Here is a 15,014-nt window from a genome sequence, read left to right on the forward strand (position 1 = left end):
ACAAGTCTGGGCATTGCCTTCACATGCCTGCGGGCTGCGTTTACCAAGTCCTGTACTCACAAGATGATATAGTTTAGGTCCCACGTGAAGAGACTGGAGCGAAAGTTTCATTCCTCGACGCTATTTATGAGTGTGCATTCATAGAATTAGGGGGAGTATAGGGGTACGCCCCTTGTCCTATATGGAACACCCCAAAATTACATTTAGTCGTTCAGTCCAATGACGTTGAGCTAGCGATACCAACTTTTACGAGCGGCTTGATAACTGTTGGATATAACGTACTAAAGAGCTAATGTGCGTATCAAAGACTTTAGAAGAAAAAAAAAACACTGAGGTTTTTCAGAAGGGTTAAAAAACCTTGATTATCTTAATGTAGCCTTTAATGCATACATCAGCTATTTTAATAAGTTGTGTCGGTCGACGCAAGCCGCTCTTGAAAGTTGGTATCATCGGTTCGACGTCTGTAGACTAAACGTCAAATTGTCGTTTTGGGGTGTTACATATCGGACACCCCAAAACCCTCTCTTTCTTAGAGTGTAGGCGTTTTTCTCCTGGGGAGATTGCGGGGTGGCGGAAGAACACTTGAGAGGCAAGGACGAGAATCAAACCTGTGGTAGTTCCATGGATACATAAAGTTAGCCATCGGATAAAAAGGTGAGTGGAGAAACACACTGTTCTAGTAATTGTTCTCCGCACCGAAAAAACAGGAACAGTCGGTTTGGAAGAATCGAACCAGAGGAAGGCGGGGGGGGGGGGGGGGGGGGGGGAAGAGAAGGGGGATAGGTCGGCGGTGCAGTGGGAAACGAAACACAGGAAGAGGTTTGTAGAATGCGATGTGGGAATTGTACAAAAAATCCCTTTGCCATGCGCCAAAGTATACGCTGGTAACTGGGGCAGATGGATTAACGATAGATTGCGGAAGAACGCGTTGGCAGTTAAGTCATCGCCTAGGTGGCATCTTGCGATGGATTGTAATAGATATGGGTGTGCACCAAAATTTGCTGACACAGAGGTTATGACGAGACACGCCAACCAAAGGACTCGTGAGATAACGGAAACATTTCTTATGAGACAGTACGAGGAAAGCACATGCGTCAGTCCACCGTCGATTCCGTTATGTGAGAAAGAGGTCGGTTCCCTATACAGACTGAAGCAATGGGATGTTGTTAGCAACGTGATGGCACGTTTAAGGTTACGCGCGTTTACGTTTTCCTCAGTGTTGTACGGAACGGCGTTCCAAGGAACGGCGTTCCTGGAACGCGTTCCTTTTAGGAGGAACGAAGGAACGCCACCGTTCCATTTTGCATAGGTGGAACTGGAACGGGAACTCATTACATTTTTACTGGAACGGAAAAAAAAAAACGGCGTTCCTTTTTTTCGTTACTGGGGTAATTTTAAATTTATTTCTAAGAGGAAAATTTTAAAAGTATAAAAACAATGTATTTACGAAGAGCAGCTCGTTAACGTTTCGGTTACTTATATTAGGGTTTATTTTGTGTGGTCCTCACTTGGTAACAGTTGGGTACATGAAAGCTAGTGGACATTAATGCTTTTTTTAGTGCCCGAGGCTGCAGTCCAAAGAGTAAAACCTAAAACCTTTAGTCAAAGGAAAGGGCACAGAAAGAGGGATGCTTCAAACTCAGCTGCTTGCTTTGCTTCCACAAATCCTCATACACGCAGAAATTTGAAGCCGACTACAGCCGCCACTGAACTTGCAGAAAGAGAACCACAGTTACAACGAAAGAACAGGTTACTAGTCTCTAGACATTGAACGCTCTCTTCTATCCCGAACATTGGTCACTTAAAAATACACAAAAATTTACCGTAATTCCTTCACCCTCCGCAAAACTTCTCCTTCAAACTGAACAACAAATCCAACCTTCACGAAAAAGGACTAGAAGTTTTCAAGACTGACCTCCCAAAAGCCCTATCCTCTTTGCACTCGCTCGTCTTGCAGACAGCAACATCGATCAGCAACTTTTGTTAAGTTAGAACACGCGACTTTGTTAGATTGAAACGTACGAGGTTGTTGTAAAACGCTCGTGCAATGCAACGGTACATTTGGCTCGCCTGCATAGCCCACCACAAACATGAATATGGTTAAAAGCTGAGATTTTTAATGTTGAATATATCATCAAATCAATCTCTGCTTTCGCTTGTTTTCTTCCCCAGCTGCCTTTCCATCACGGCATTCAAATCCTTATGTTGGCATATGATGGGATAGATAAAAAATATAAAACTTGGTTTGATCCAACGCAACGTGGTGGTAATCAGCAAAATACAAATATAACGTACATGTAACGATACGTTCCATTTTTTTTAACTGTAACGAGAACGAGTTCCTTTTTTAGATATGGAACTTGTAACGGGAACGCGTTCCAAATATCAGAAGGAACGAGGAACGAGCTGTCGTTCCTTTTTTTGAGGAACGTGTACAACACTGGTTTTCCTCATAGTAAAACGAATTGTAAGTCAGTGCTTGTTTTGCCCGTTTCTTTGGCTCGTCATTCGTTTTTTTTTTTTTCTTTTTCGATATGTTTTTATTTGAGATATTTCAGTTACCATAGAAGCCGTCCTGAAAAGCGCTGACGCGTAGCATGACGGGAGGGAGTTGTGGTGAGAGGGAGGGGATGAGTGCTCGCGGAAGCAGCATCTATGCGCAAGTCCGTAGCTGATCTACTGTGGTAACGTCCGTATGAACGCAAAAGACGAGGGAAAGCGTATACTTGAACATAGCTCGCTGCGTTGAGTGTGTGTGACGCATGTGCAGTGTGGAGCATGTAACGCTACCGTCAATTCGCAGTGTTTCAATTAAGTTAAAGAAACATTAAAGAAAAAATACAAACGTAAATTCACAGTACTTTGGTTGAGTTAAAAACATTAAGAAACACGAAAAATGAATAAGATTGTAAATAGTTTCTAATTCTTTTTATATATATATATATACCAGTACTAAAATTCTAAACATGAACAAGACAACTTCCTCGTCGTCAAGAACACTGGAAATAAGAGGCAAGATTAAGCGGAACAACCGTTATTAACTTAATACCAAAGGAAAAATAAAAGAAACACAAATAATCATAAAATCACGCAAGATTTTTCCACGTTCGTTCCAATGCCGAAGTTGGGCTGCCTTCCTGATTTTTTTTTTTTATTGACTTTAAGATTTGAAGGAACTGTCGGCCAATTACAGCCCTTACTTTGTATCTTAAATTCAATTAAACCTGTTATACCTTCAAGTGGTGCAGATCGAGAGAAACGGCTTATTTTGTATGTTTAACTGTCACTTAGAAATTGAGTAATTGAGTACCTCGTGATTGCGCTTGATTCTATACGTAATACTAAAACTCTCTATAGTGTAACCTGTTCACATATTCTGTCTTTTTATTACCAAAACAATTAATTCCGTAGTCGATCACGTATCTTAAACTGTTCTATTTCGAATTATTTTGGAGAAAACTATATGACGCATGAACCACTACACCTTACACGTTTTATGACTCATGTGAACTGACAGCCAACAACTCCGCGGTTAATAAATGTGTGCCGTCCGGTCGTGAGGCTTCGCAATCGACCTGAATGATTAGGCTAATGTAGGTGTAAAAGACAAAACACACGTAGTAAAAAAATGCAAGGTCTGAATCAAGTGACGCTTGCCACTATCTCACGAAGTAAATTTAGAGATACTGGTGAGCTTTAGATGATCGTTTGTTTGTAGTACGCTATAGGTATCTGGAACTTGTGCTTTCCCATCAACGCATACTTTGACGCGCGCGACCGGAACTGTTTCGGGTTTTCAAACAAAAATAAGTTTGCTAAAAGTCTAAAACATTACATTCAGGTTATTCGGGTAGAAATTGAGATAGGAGAGGAGATGAGAGCGTGTGGGGACGTAGGAACTTGAAGCTCTGATTGGAATGAGTGGCATGTAGATTCGAAGCTAGCCTAATTTGTCTATTCTCCTTTTTTGAACGTGTTCGAACGCCGGCGTCTGGCGTTCGGCGTCTGCGTTCGAATGGTGAGTAAAAACAAAAGCAAAAGTAAAGACAAAATACAAAAGTTTGGTAACTCACAGGGCTGGCGGGGAATGTGTATCGAAACATGCCGATTGCTTTGCCACTCGAACCAGAACACCTTTGTTAACATTTTTTGAACCAACCAAACTGCATATAATACCAGCGTAATAAACGCATCCTATAAAACTTTAAAACAAAAAACCTTTATCAATTCAGCTAGTGGGACACTAACATTCGGCTATTTGCGAAACGTGCAACAGATAAGACGCCATGCGAATCCTGACCAAGTTGGAGCAATCTACATTTATTTAAAAAAAAATGATTTGGAATGTGGACCGTATAACATAACAAACGGGACAAGCATTTTTTTTAAATAATTCAGGATGCCCTGGCATTTCAAAGCACCAGTGGAAGAACACATTTTGGCTATTTCCTTTTTTCCTAGCAATCTGCGACCACATTAACTCCTTTGGGTTCTTTTTTGTTATCGATTTATTACTCACAAATTTACATATCGAGTAATGCGTTTTAAAATGTAATTTTCAAAGCCCCAGTTTGTTTCGAATCGTAAACGCTTATATTGTTTGCGAGAACATAGAAAGAGCAGAGAGGCGACACTTACAATTGCTACTTTCTCCGCGTTGCTCTCGGAACTAGCGAAGTCATAGTGTTCTACCTTAAAGGCACTCATTTCAGAGGTATCTTTAGTTAGCTGACACTGACCATGATCACCGTCGTTTTTCCGTAGGTTAAGTTTTTATTCGCTCTGCTTTGAAAATCTAAGTGAAAATCTCAATTGTATGAGAAATTTCTTGGTTCAATAAGCGCATATGGTCAAATAAGATCACAAAAGAACATATAAGAACTTCACAACAGCATATGACCTCGTTATGTGATTATATAAGAAGTTATAAGAAACTTCTAATCAGGTTTCTTGTCGTCTTTTATGCTGTTATAAGGTTATTATACGTTCTTATACGATCGTTTTTGATCATATGTGCTTATTGGACCAAGACATTACTTAGGCATATAAAGGTTTTCACTAGGGAAGAGTTTTTTTTAGGGTGCCGGAAGTCTAATCTTATTTTTTTATTGGTTCTTGGTTGTACGCACGCTTGGTTCTTTTATTTTATGGCTGGAACTATCGCATACATTATTTAGTGATAGTACGTGACAAAGCGTGCGCACTATCGTTTGCTTCACTTTTCAATAAGTCGAAGCTACAGAAACCTGCAAGCTGTCCTGAACGATGCGTGCGCTGCACGCGCTCGCGTGCTTGGCAGGACGCTTAAAGCATAGAGATGGCTCTTGCGGCATTTCCTACACTCGAACTTAATGTGAAACGGATTATTCCCAATTCCACAGAAGGCGACGCCACCCAGGAGAAAAGACGCGAAGAGGAAAAAGCAGAAAACTTCCGTCTGCACCAGTGCACAGCTAAAACTAGCGTTAACTCTGGGCCGAAGAGTGAAAAAGAGGGACGGGGAGAGGAATGAGGGTTAAGTGCACACCGTTCAATTTGGAGATAGGATCGTGGACAACACATAGTCGGGTGATGATGATGAAAGTAATTATTGATTTAATGGCGCAATGACCGCAAAGGTCATATTATTACACAACAGATGCAGCCGGGTAACGTTGCCGCCGTAGTACTAGGGTGCTTCCACACCGGGTGATCTAATTGGACGTGGTGTTATAAGCTACCAAGCTATAATAAAAAGGTTTGGGTTGATTATGTCCCATAGCTCTAAAGTTGCCTGTGATAATTGACTACCTGGAGGTATAATTAGGCGCCTGTCTTGAATTTGCACCAAGGTGCTGATTCCCTGCACGTATAAAAACCCAAATCAAAGCATTTCATGTTGGGACGTGAATGTATATGTTCATTGAGAATCTGGGGTTCACAATAACAATGAAAAATAGGACAGGCTGCCGAAAGCTTCCGAAGCTTCTTCCAGGGGGATGTTTTAATCACAATTAGTGAAATATTTTCAAGGTGATTACTTATGTACAACTTTCCCGTCAACTTCTAGGGGAACATAATTAAGAAATACACCTACCTCGACGATCGAAGACCAGCTGAATTTGGGTCGAACCGAGGTTTAAATGCGAGATTGCAATTTTAAATGCACACGCTGCCTTTCCATGCTGTCTGCATATTTCAACACAGTCAAAATTTTGAAAATTTATGTCATATAAAAAAATACAACGACATCAAAATTTCGCGTGGATAAACGTAAACCTGTCTCGCTGTTCGTATTAAACAGAGAAACTAGGCTAGCACTGATTTCATCATCCGCGGCAAGTGATCATGAAACCTCGCGAAGTCGCAAGTGTTTCCGTTCGGTTAATTTACGTGCCCTAGCTTGGGCCGAGAATATAGCGATTGCACAGCATTAAATGTTTCTCGCATGTTCAGGGTGTCTGGTCGATAATAGAAAAGAGTAGAAAAAATAGACATTAATAACGTACCTGTTCAGGCCACAGTTTGATCCATTTTATCGCTGTAAAAAGGTCCTATCGGTACTACAATTGCGTGGAGAAATTTGACTTATCAAGAAATATTAGATCTCCGCTATAAGTGCTGGACACCCACTATTCGCACGCTTCATCTTGATGCGACGGTTGTGTTCTATCACAGCCTCACTAACGAGATCTTTTGGTGCTCGGGTGGTGACGGCAGTCTTGCATCTGCTCGAATCCCGTACCTAGGAGCCTGGCGTCTAGTAGCTGTGCATGAGGCATTGTGTGGAAAGAATTCTTCCTAGATATTGACGTCATGAGGCTTTCAACCAAGCACAGCTGTTATATTTCTTTCTGTTCTTTTTTTCGTTGTTACCATGCGTCGGAAGAAAAACAGCATATGAAGACCAAAAGTATGCAGGCAAACTGGTTAGAAACCATGATGATCCCCGAGACAAGGAAGAATAAAAGAGCGGAGAAGGCGCCATAAGATCTTGAACGTGGCTGAGTTTACTTGCGAGTGAACAAAAATTAATAGCCGTCCACACAAACGGAAGAGAGGGAATAAGACAAAAAGAAATACCGCCGCAAAGTTGCCGGGGATGAGCCACCAGACCACTGACCTCTATTAAAATTGCTGGATCGGGTTTGCTCGCTCCGCGAATGCGGCCACTAGAGGCCATCTTTTTGGTGGAGTTATATTACCTCTAGCCAAGACACAGCTGCTGCATTCACTTTCATCCACCCATGGCAGACAGCGTTGTGACAGTTTGGTGGCAGGCTGCCATCAAAATGGCGTGGGTGATATTTCGTGCTTGATTGAAATTGTTGACCAAACAGATTTTTGAAACACGGCGTGAACGGTAGCCCAATCTTTGAGGACCCGGTGAAAGTTTCACGAAATCGTAGCACCGTGGAAACGCAGCACAGTACGCATCGAAAGTCACATCGAAAGCAGATGCATGTACAGAGTCTGCTTTTGATGCCAGCTGCGCTGCTTCCCTCCGGTTCTACGCTTTCGTAGAACATTTGTCGGGTTCTCAAAGATAAGGCTATCGTTCACGCCGGGTTTCAAGAATCTACTTCGTCGAACAACTTCAATCAAGCACAAAATATCACCCACGGTACAGTGTACTAGATCCACGGCTGTTTAATGGCAGCCTGCCGCCATTGCGCTGTCCGCCATATTACTATGATGGCTAGAAATAATATAACTCTACCATAAAGATGGCCGACCGCGACCGCATTTTCGTCCATAAGCGGCGCTGGTCAAACGCGATCCAGCAATAGACTTAGAGACCAGTGCACAAAACGGAGTGACCTCCACCGAGACACCACAGTCCAAGCGGACACCCATCGCCAAGCTAACGTTTTTTTTTATTTGTCCTTGTTTCGGGGTTTTGTTTATTACAGTATATATATTTTGTGCCACTTGTTTTCGCTTTGAGATATATCCATGCTCTGTTTCACATCAAGTTCGACCACAGCCAGCGCCGTAATCCCCAGGAGCCGATCAGGGTGTGCCTAGGATGAAACGTTCCGGGGCTCGTAGTCCTTGTGCTATCAACGGCTGAAACAATCACGCATAGGTCTGTTTCTCTCGGCCAGGGGGCGCTGTAGTGTTCACGAGACACGACCACGAAAGAGGCGCCTCCGCTAGCGTCCGCGAGACGCGACCATTCAATGCTGATGTGAAGCGGCGGCGTCCATCGTGTACCTTCTACGGACGTAAACTAGCGTCTCTCAGCTTCCCTCGGCGTCTGCTCATGGTTCACGCCCGCAAACATAGCGTTTGAAAGGGTGCAACGCTACGCACAGTGGGAACGCGACGTAAAATATAGCCGATGTTTCTCGCCAGGGGCGCTGTTTAAAACGTGTGAGCTACAGGTCGGGAGACAAAAGCTCCGAATCACGCCGCATTGGGCGCGTTCAGTAGCGGCCCCGGAGTCAGGGATTCACTGACCCATTCCATTTCGTCCTCACCTCATTTCCTGTCTAGTGACGATTTCCGGCGCTAAAAGAGAAAAAAACAACAAACAAAAAGGCCGGATCAACTGCTTCGGTTCTGTTGCGGGTGTGCGGTCTGCTCGCTTTTTTTAATGAAAAGTGCTCAAGGTAAGACGAATCACAAGTTCGAATTTCTTTTTCAGGTAAAGCTCTTTCGAAAAATGCATTGGACCGTATTTAGTTTGGTTTGAATATGCTAATAAACAACGTAAACGTTCATTTTACGCCGTGTCTTGATCGCCGTTGCACGGAAACTTGGTAATATTGATGGTAGTCCTGTACGCGCTCAACAAAGCTAGGGTGACCACCCGTCCCGCGACTCGCGCGACTATCCCGCATTGGCTCCTGTCCCGCGTCCCGCGCGAAATTCCAAAATGTTTAAACTGTCCCGCATTGCAATTTGCACACTGTCGTATACAAGTTCACTCCGCAGCTCCTGGTGCTGCCGAACGACGGGGAACGGGGAAGCGCGGAGGTCGCTGGTCATCGTGTGAATCGAAATGGTACGCAATTTTCTGTCCAAGCATTACGGGAAGCGACCATCGTTCTTGCAGAAGGTCCGACGCGCATGCGCCGTTGTGCCTATCCCTTCCATGGCAAAATAGTGCAAGAAAAGTTTGCTCACCAAAAGTTGAAATATAAGAGATTGTAGTTATTTTCAAATTGCTGTGTCAACGCAAAAGAGTTTCTGTTTATTTTTATTTTTATGTGAAGACAGCCACACTGGAAACGGTCGAAAAAGAACAGAATGTGAAAAATTTGTGTAAGACGATGTTGATAAATGTAAGCGTTGGCAGGAAACAATCACCCGAAATAGATTACTGCTTCTCATTTCCGTTTGATGCAGTGAGTTTTGATACAGTCGATTTTTCTGTTTTCAACTTTGGCACATTTAATAACATGTTTGACATTAAAAAAGATATATTACTGGGAGTGGAAATTATTTGGGCTTAATTGCTGCAATACAATTAGCAGGTGTGTAAACAGTACACTATAGTAAATGTGTTAACAAAGCCTCGGTTCGTTGTGTGGGTGTTAATAAACTTACTTTACCCCCCCCCTTCCCCCCCCCCCCCCCCCCCCCCCTGCCCCGCGTGTCCCGCATTTCGCTAGTAGGAAGGTGGTCACTCTAAACAGAACAAGGCAGGGTATGAACGCGACTTCAGAAGCCGGTTGGACACTCAACAGAGCATGATCCCGATTAATGTTTTGTTTGCGTAGCTCAATTGGGGTGCATGTTGGCTGAGGCTCGCTTCGGCCGACAAAACCTCGATCGCCGAGCGCGGCCGAACTTCCCGTGTGTAACGAATACAGTAAAGTGAAGATTTGGACCAGTTGGTTCATTGCAAGCAAAAAGCGCCGAAAACAAACAGGGACACAGACGAATGAAAACAGCACAAGGCGCACTCTCAACTGTAGTTTATTGAAAATTCCCACGTTATATAGCCACAAAAACCCGGTTTACCCTATCTTTCTCTTGGTATTCACGCATGAATTACCAAAAGAAAGAAAACTGCAATTCTGCGACTTCAAGCTATTGTTTTTTGGGACCATGTTTGTTGGAAGTATGCGCCTCGAACAAAAAAGAAGAGTATCCTTTCTTTTGATTCCGCCCACTCGAAGGTTGTGAAAAGGGGCATAGCCAGTTCGTGCCTAGGGGCTTCCCTCAGAAAGTCATGTTTTCACAGTGCGCAAGGCAGCTTCGAGGGTCAGATAGAACGCCTGCAGAGGGCTTGTTTTCCGCTGAGATCTTCGGTTGAAGTGGCAGAAAGCTTCATAAAAAAGATCAAAGGCAATCAGAAATCAAACAGCGATAGACCAACTTCGAGGCCTGTTGTCATTCCATATATGCACAATATCACTCACAATCTTTAAAAGGTAGCCCAGCGCTACAATGTACCGGTAGTTTTTTCAGCGCCCAATAAGATGGCGCGACTTTGTCGCCAGATAAATTCCGTACAGCCGTCTTCAAATCCGTGCACTACTAAACGTCGAAATAAGTACGTTGAATGCGCCACTGGCGTCGTCTATGAAATCCCCATGACGTGCGGGATGACATACGTGGGCCAGACGGGCAGGTGCGTTAATGATCGCACCCGCGAGCACGCTGCCTCTACAAAAACGGCGCCTTCGGGGCACCTTGCAATTCATTGTAATAGATACTCGTGCACCCCGGCCTTCAATGACACTAAGATTTTGGCTAGGTACAAAGATAAAGTGTCGCGCGAATCACACAAGGCGTTTGAAATTAGGCACTCCCTATCCTTATCTACAAAGGAGTTTGAATCTTTGAAATGCGGGCTGAGTAGATAGGGTAAACAGTGTTTTTTGTGGCTATATAAAGTGCGAATTTTCAATAAACTTCAGCTGAGAGTGCGCCTTGTCCTCTTTCCTCCGTCTGCGTCCCTGTATTTGTTCGGCACTTTTTGCTTGTAACAAATACATTTTATATGAAGTTCATTAGAAAGGGCAGAACAAACGTATAGCTGTATAAAAGTATCGCATTTGGCGGCGTAGATTCGCCGGGCTCTATATTTTGCGTGTGCTGACGACGTTTTCTGTCGGTTTTTATAACAGTAGCTGCCTTTGCACCGCCAAGGGAAGGACTCGATCGCGTTGCATCGCTTCGAACAGCAGCGCTAATGTGTACAGTCACCCGCTTTTTCTTCAACGACCTTGTAAAGGCTTCTTCAAGAACGGCGTCAAATAAAAGCGATCGTGCTCGCCATCGTCTGCTTCCAGTTTTTTCGGAGACCGTCTGGCACAGGGGAGGAAGCGGAAATTGCGTAGAAGCAGGTTTAAAGCCTGTGTTTAAAACCGCGTTTTTTTTTTGTTTTTTTTTTTTACTTTGTTCGGAGCTGAGGGAGCTGCTACTGAACGCGCTCGCTCACTGTGCGCGATCGGTTCAGTCCGGGAGAGCAGAGGCAGTGCAAAAACGACCAGCGCCATGCCGATGTCCTTTTGGAATTCCTGCATTAGTTTCATCAAGTCGTAGCTTTGGCTGCGGTTGGACTTGATGCGAAACGGACTGGCGGAAAAACCTGCGGATTTCTGGCAACCGAGCACAATACGAGGATGCCGCATTTAATTGATCGCGCTTCCAGAGCAATAATAGTAGGTGTGTTGTCTGCCATGTCAACGTCCGAAGTGTCAACTTACCGAGTAACCATGTCCTGTGCCAGAACGGTGAAAGCAGGCTTGTCTCTCTCACTGACTATAGTCGGTCTATACGTACTATAGATGGCATATTTACGATCTGTTGGCATATGTGGTGAATGCCATCTAAGGTCAGACGGGGTCATATTATCTTTGACGATTATTTGCAATAAAAGCGTGTAAATCCATTTGCTCGCAAATATCGGTGTTTAGTTGCTGAGCATAAAATGGTATAATCTGCATCTAAACTTGTTGCCGTAATATGTTGGTTAATCCTCTATGCCAGAAGATGTAAAATCGAAGGCTGAAGCCTCCAAATGCATATTTATATAATATTGACATTTTTGTATGCCAGCTACTAAATACTAATGTTCTTTCTCAATAAAACTATTCTGGAGGCACTCTCTTTGCAAAAGATACTTTTCGGAACTGATCCTCGTTCACCTGTTTTATCATAAATTTGTGTTTTTTTTTTTCTAATGTCTACAAAAATAATCCTAATGCAGGTTGATGTTTTTTTGTCTGCCTTATAACAATTATTGTTGCCCAAAACTATGGGTTATTGCTACTGGTTAAGCTATTGGCAGTTTAAATTTGCTATTCTTTGATATTTCCACTTATTTATTGCACGAATTAATGTGTTTTGTGCAGATTAGTGCCCGTTACTTGAAAACTTTAATGGATTACAATCACAAATCACCGAGGCTCAAATGTAATGAATTACCTTTACATATTACTTCCCATGAAAAGCATCGAATTACTTGACTCGTTACGTTAAAAATTACTTTCACGTTACTTTTTGGGTAGAATCATTGAGGAAAATAATATAAACAATTTTGATGCTCTGGAATGTGTTCTGCAACACTACGTTCCATGTCTCAAACGTCCGCATTATGGAAGTCTTTATGAAAATAAAATATTAAAAATAAAATATTTAAGAGAAATAATGTAAGTGCACTCAGTTCAACTGTAAGCTGCCAAAGCAGCGATAGCTGCAACCACTCCCACACATTGAATTATTATGATGTACTCTAGAGGTTCAACTGGCGCTAGTGTGCTGTCGCCAATTGAAGTAGACAGCAACCGATCAAAAATTTACTTCGGGAATGCATTCTTACGGGAGAAAGTGAGTGCATTTTCTCCCTGCGCTCGATTTTAAGAGCAAATATTCCAAATAATTCGTACGTACTAGGTAGCTTGGAACATTTTCCAGCCAGGCAGACGAAATAATTGGTAAGTTAGGGCGCTTTTTTTAAAATTCATTGCTTTAAAAAGGGTGCTAAAACCGCTTCGTACATGTATTCATGTTCACTGTCGGCCGCTTGTAGCGCGAACACGACGTCGGCGCTTTTCAGCATGGGGGTTATACGTGCCAAACGAACGAAAGACATCTGGGGATCCAAGAGAGACGGCAAGAACTACGCAGTAGCACTGGATGTGTAACTCCCTTTGGAGGTTCAATCAGAATAAAATGAAGGCACGTAATATAGTACGATTTTCAATAAGTAACTACTGCTTTATTTTTTCTGCTTTTTGCGAAGATGCTTGTTGTACGTTCAAAACATTGCGAAGATGCTTGTTGTACGTTCAAACTTAATGTTCCCAAAATTTTTGGGAACATTAAGTTTCTGATAAAAGCTACCGGCAAAGAAAATAATAAAAAAGACACCTTTCATAGCCCACGTACTTTATTCTTTACGTTTTGACTGTTTTAACCGCCGGTAAAGATGCAAAAGGGGATTATTTTTATATAGTGACAGGACTGACATATTAGCAATATATAAGCGTCACCGGAATGCTGGCGAACCTTGAGCACATTCTATCTTCCTTTGATTGTTAGTTTGATTAGAATCGTAGCTTTTTTGTACACTACTGCAGTGCAACACATGTTTGGGCCTGAAATAGAGCGAAGCTAAACATCGTTCACTAATTTAGTTACACATTTACAGTGTTAATAAAGGTACGCACTATTAGGTACGACCCAAATGAGAAACGTGCTCCTTGCTATTGTAAGGCAAAGAGTGTGGGTTTTCCCTTGGGGGTACCACTTAGAAACACAGAAGGATCCTTGATTCCGGATGATGACGCGTTTCTTTGACGCTAACGTTACACGTTGGCCCCAGGGCCAACGAAGTCCGAGATAACGGCGCTGTCTCTTTTGACAGGATCGCCAATCGGAGTCCGCGCTGCCGCTATTGACAGTATCACGGAGGGGGATGATTAGTAAAAGAAAGGAAGGCTCCGTCGAGCACAGCCTTTCCCAGCGAGAGTCCCTCCCATTGGGTTTGGGCCCTCTTATATAGCCCGCGGGAATGAACGCCGGGTTGAGATCGGATGTAGGTTGGCTCGCCGGAGGAGCGGACGCGTCCAAGTATCAAGATGCCGAGGGGTGTGCCTTCGGCAAATCATCCGAGAAGGCGAGGGAGAGCCGTCCGCAAGGGAATGCGGCCTCGCCTCGCACCCGGGACGCGCCCCGACACGGCGACGCCCCACGGACTGCCGCAGCTAGGCCTAGATAAGTATGCGGGGAACACGTGGTTCCCACAAGAGACAAAATGCACGCACATTTTCCCATAAAAATGCACAGCAGCCCCGCAAAAGGAGACTGGTTGCTGTCTGCTTTAATTTGCGTCACAGAAGTCGCAAGGACCCTAGCGCCATTTGAACCTCTACCGTACGTTATAATAACGGTTTGTTTCCACCATCCCGCTAGCTTACGGCGACCGCAAATAATCCCTTAAATCCTACAGACAAAGCTAGCGGTGCACATACTCAGCAGCAGTGTCTACGATATCTTGTATAACCGGTCAATAGAATCACTAGAAAAACATGCTAGCAATATGCAAATTAGCGATAAACAAAGATGAAGAAGAGAACTCCGAGAGTCGTGTTTTCTTTTCGGTTCAAAACTGTTTCCTCTTTTGTTGAGCTTGCTGAACTTATGCTGGTAAATTGCCGGTTTATATTGCTCTGTTTCTACTTATTAAACTAATCTGTTACCAATATTTTGTGACGAAATTTCATTACAAATTACTGCGGCAAAAAGTAACATCATAATTTCAAAATTATCTGAAAAAGTAACGGATTACAAGTAATCCGCCACTTGTACCCAATTACATCCCAAGTCCGAGTTTGTGTCGTGAAGTGCGTGTACTTTGTTTCTATATCGCGGAAATAAACCAAAAGATGTATATACTGCCGGTTTATGTTTAAATATTGTATCTTTGATATTTCCACTTATTCATTGCAGGAAATAATGTGTTTTGTGTCGGGAAGGTGCGTGTACTTTGTTTCTATATCGATAGAAATAAAAAAAAAGAAAGAGATGTATGTATGGCCCCTGCAGCGCACTGGAATCCAAGGGAGGCACAG

Source organism: Ixodes scapularis, unplaced genomic scaffold (genome assembly GCF_016920785.2).
Source record: "Ixodes scapularis isolate PalLabHiFi unplaced genomic scaffold, ASM1692078v2 PGA_scaffold1__304_contigs__length_218370807, whole genome shotgun sequence".
NCBI lineage: Eukaryota > Metazoa > Arthropoda > Arachnida > Ixodida > Ixodidae > Ixodes > Ixodes scapularis.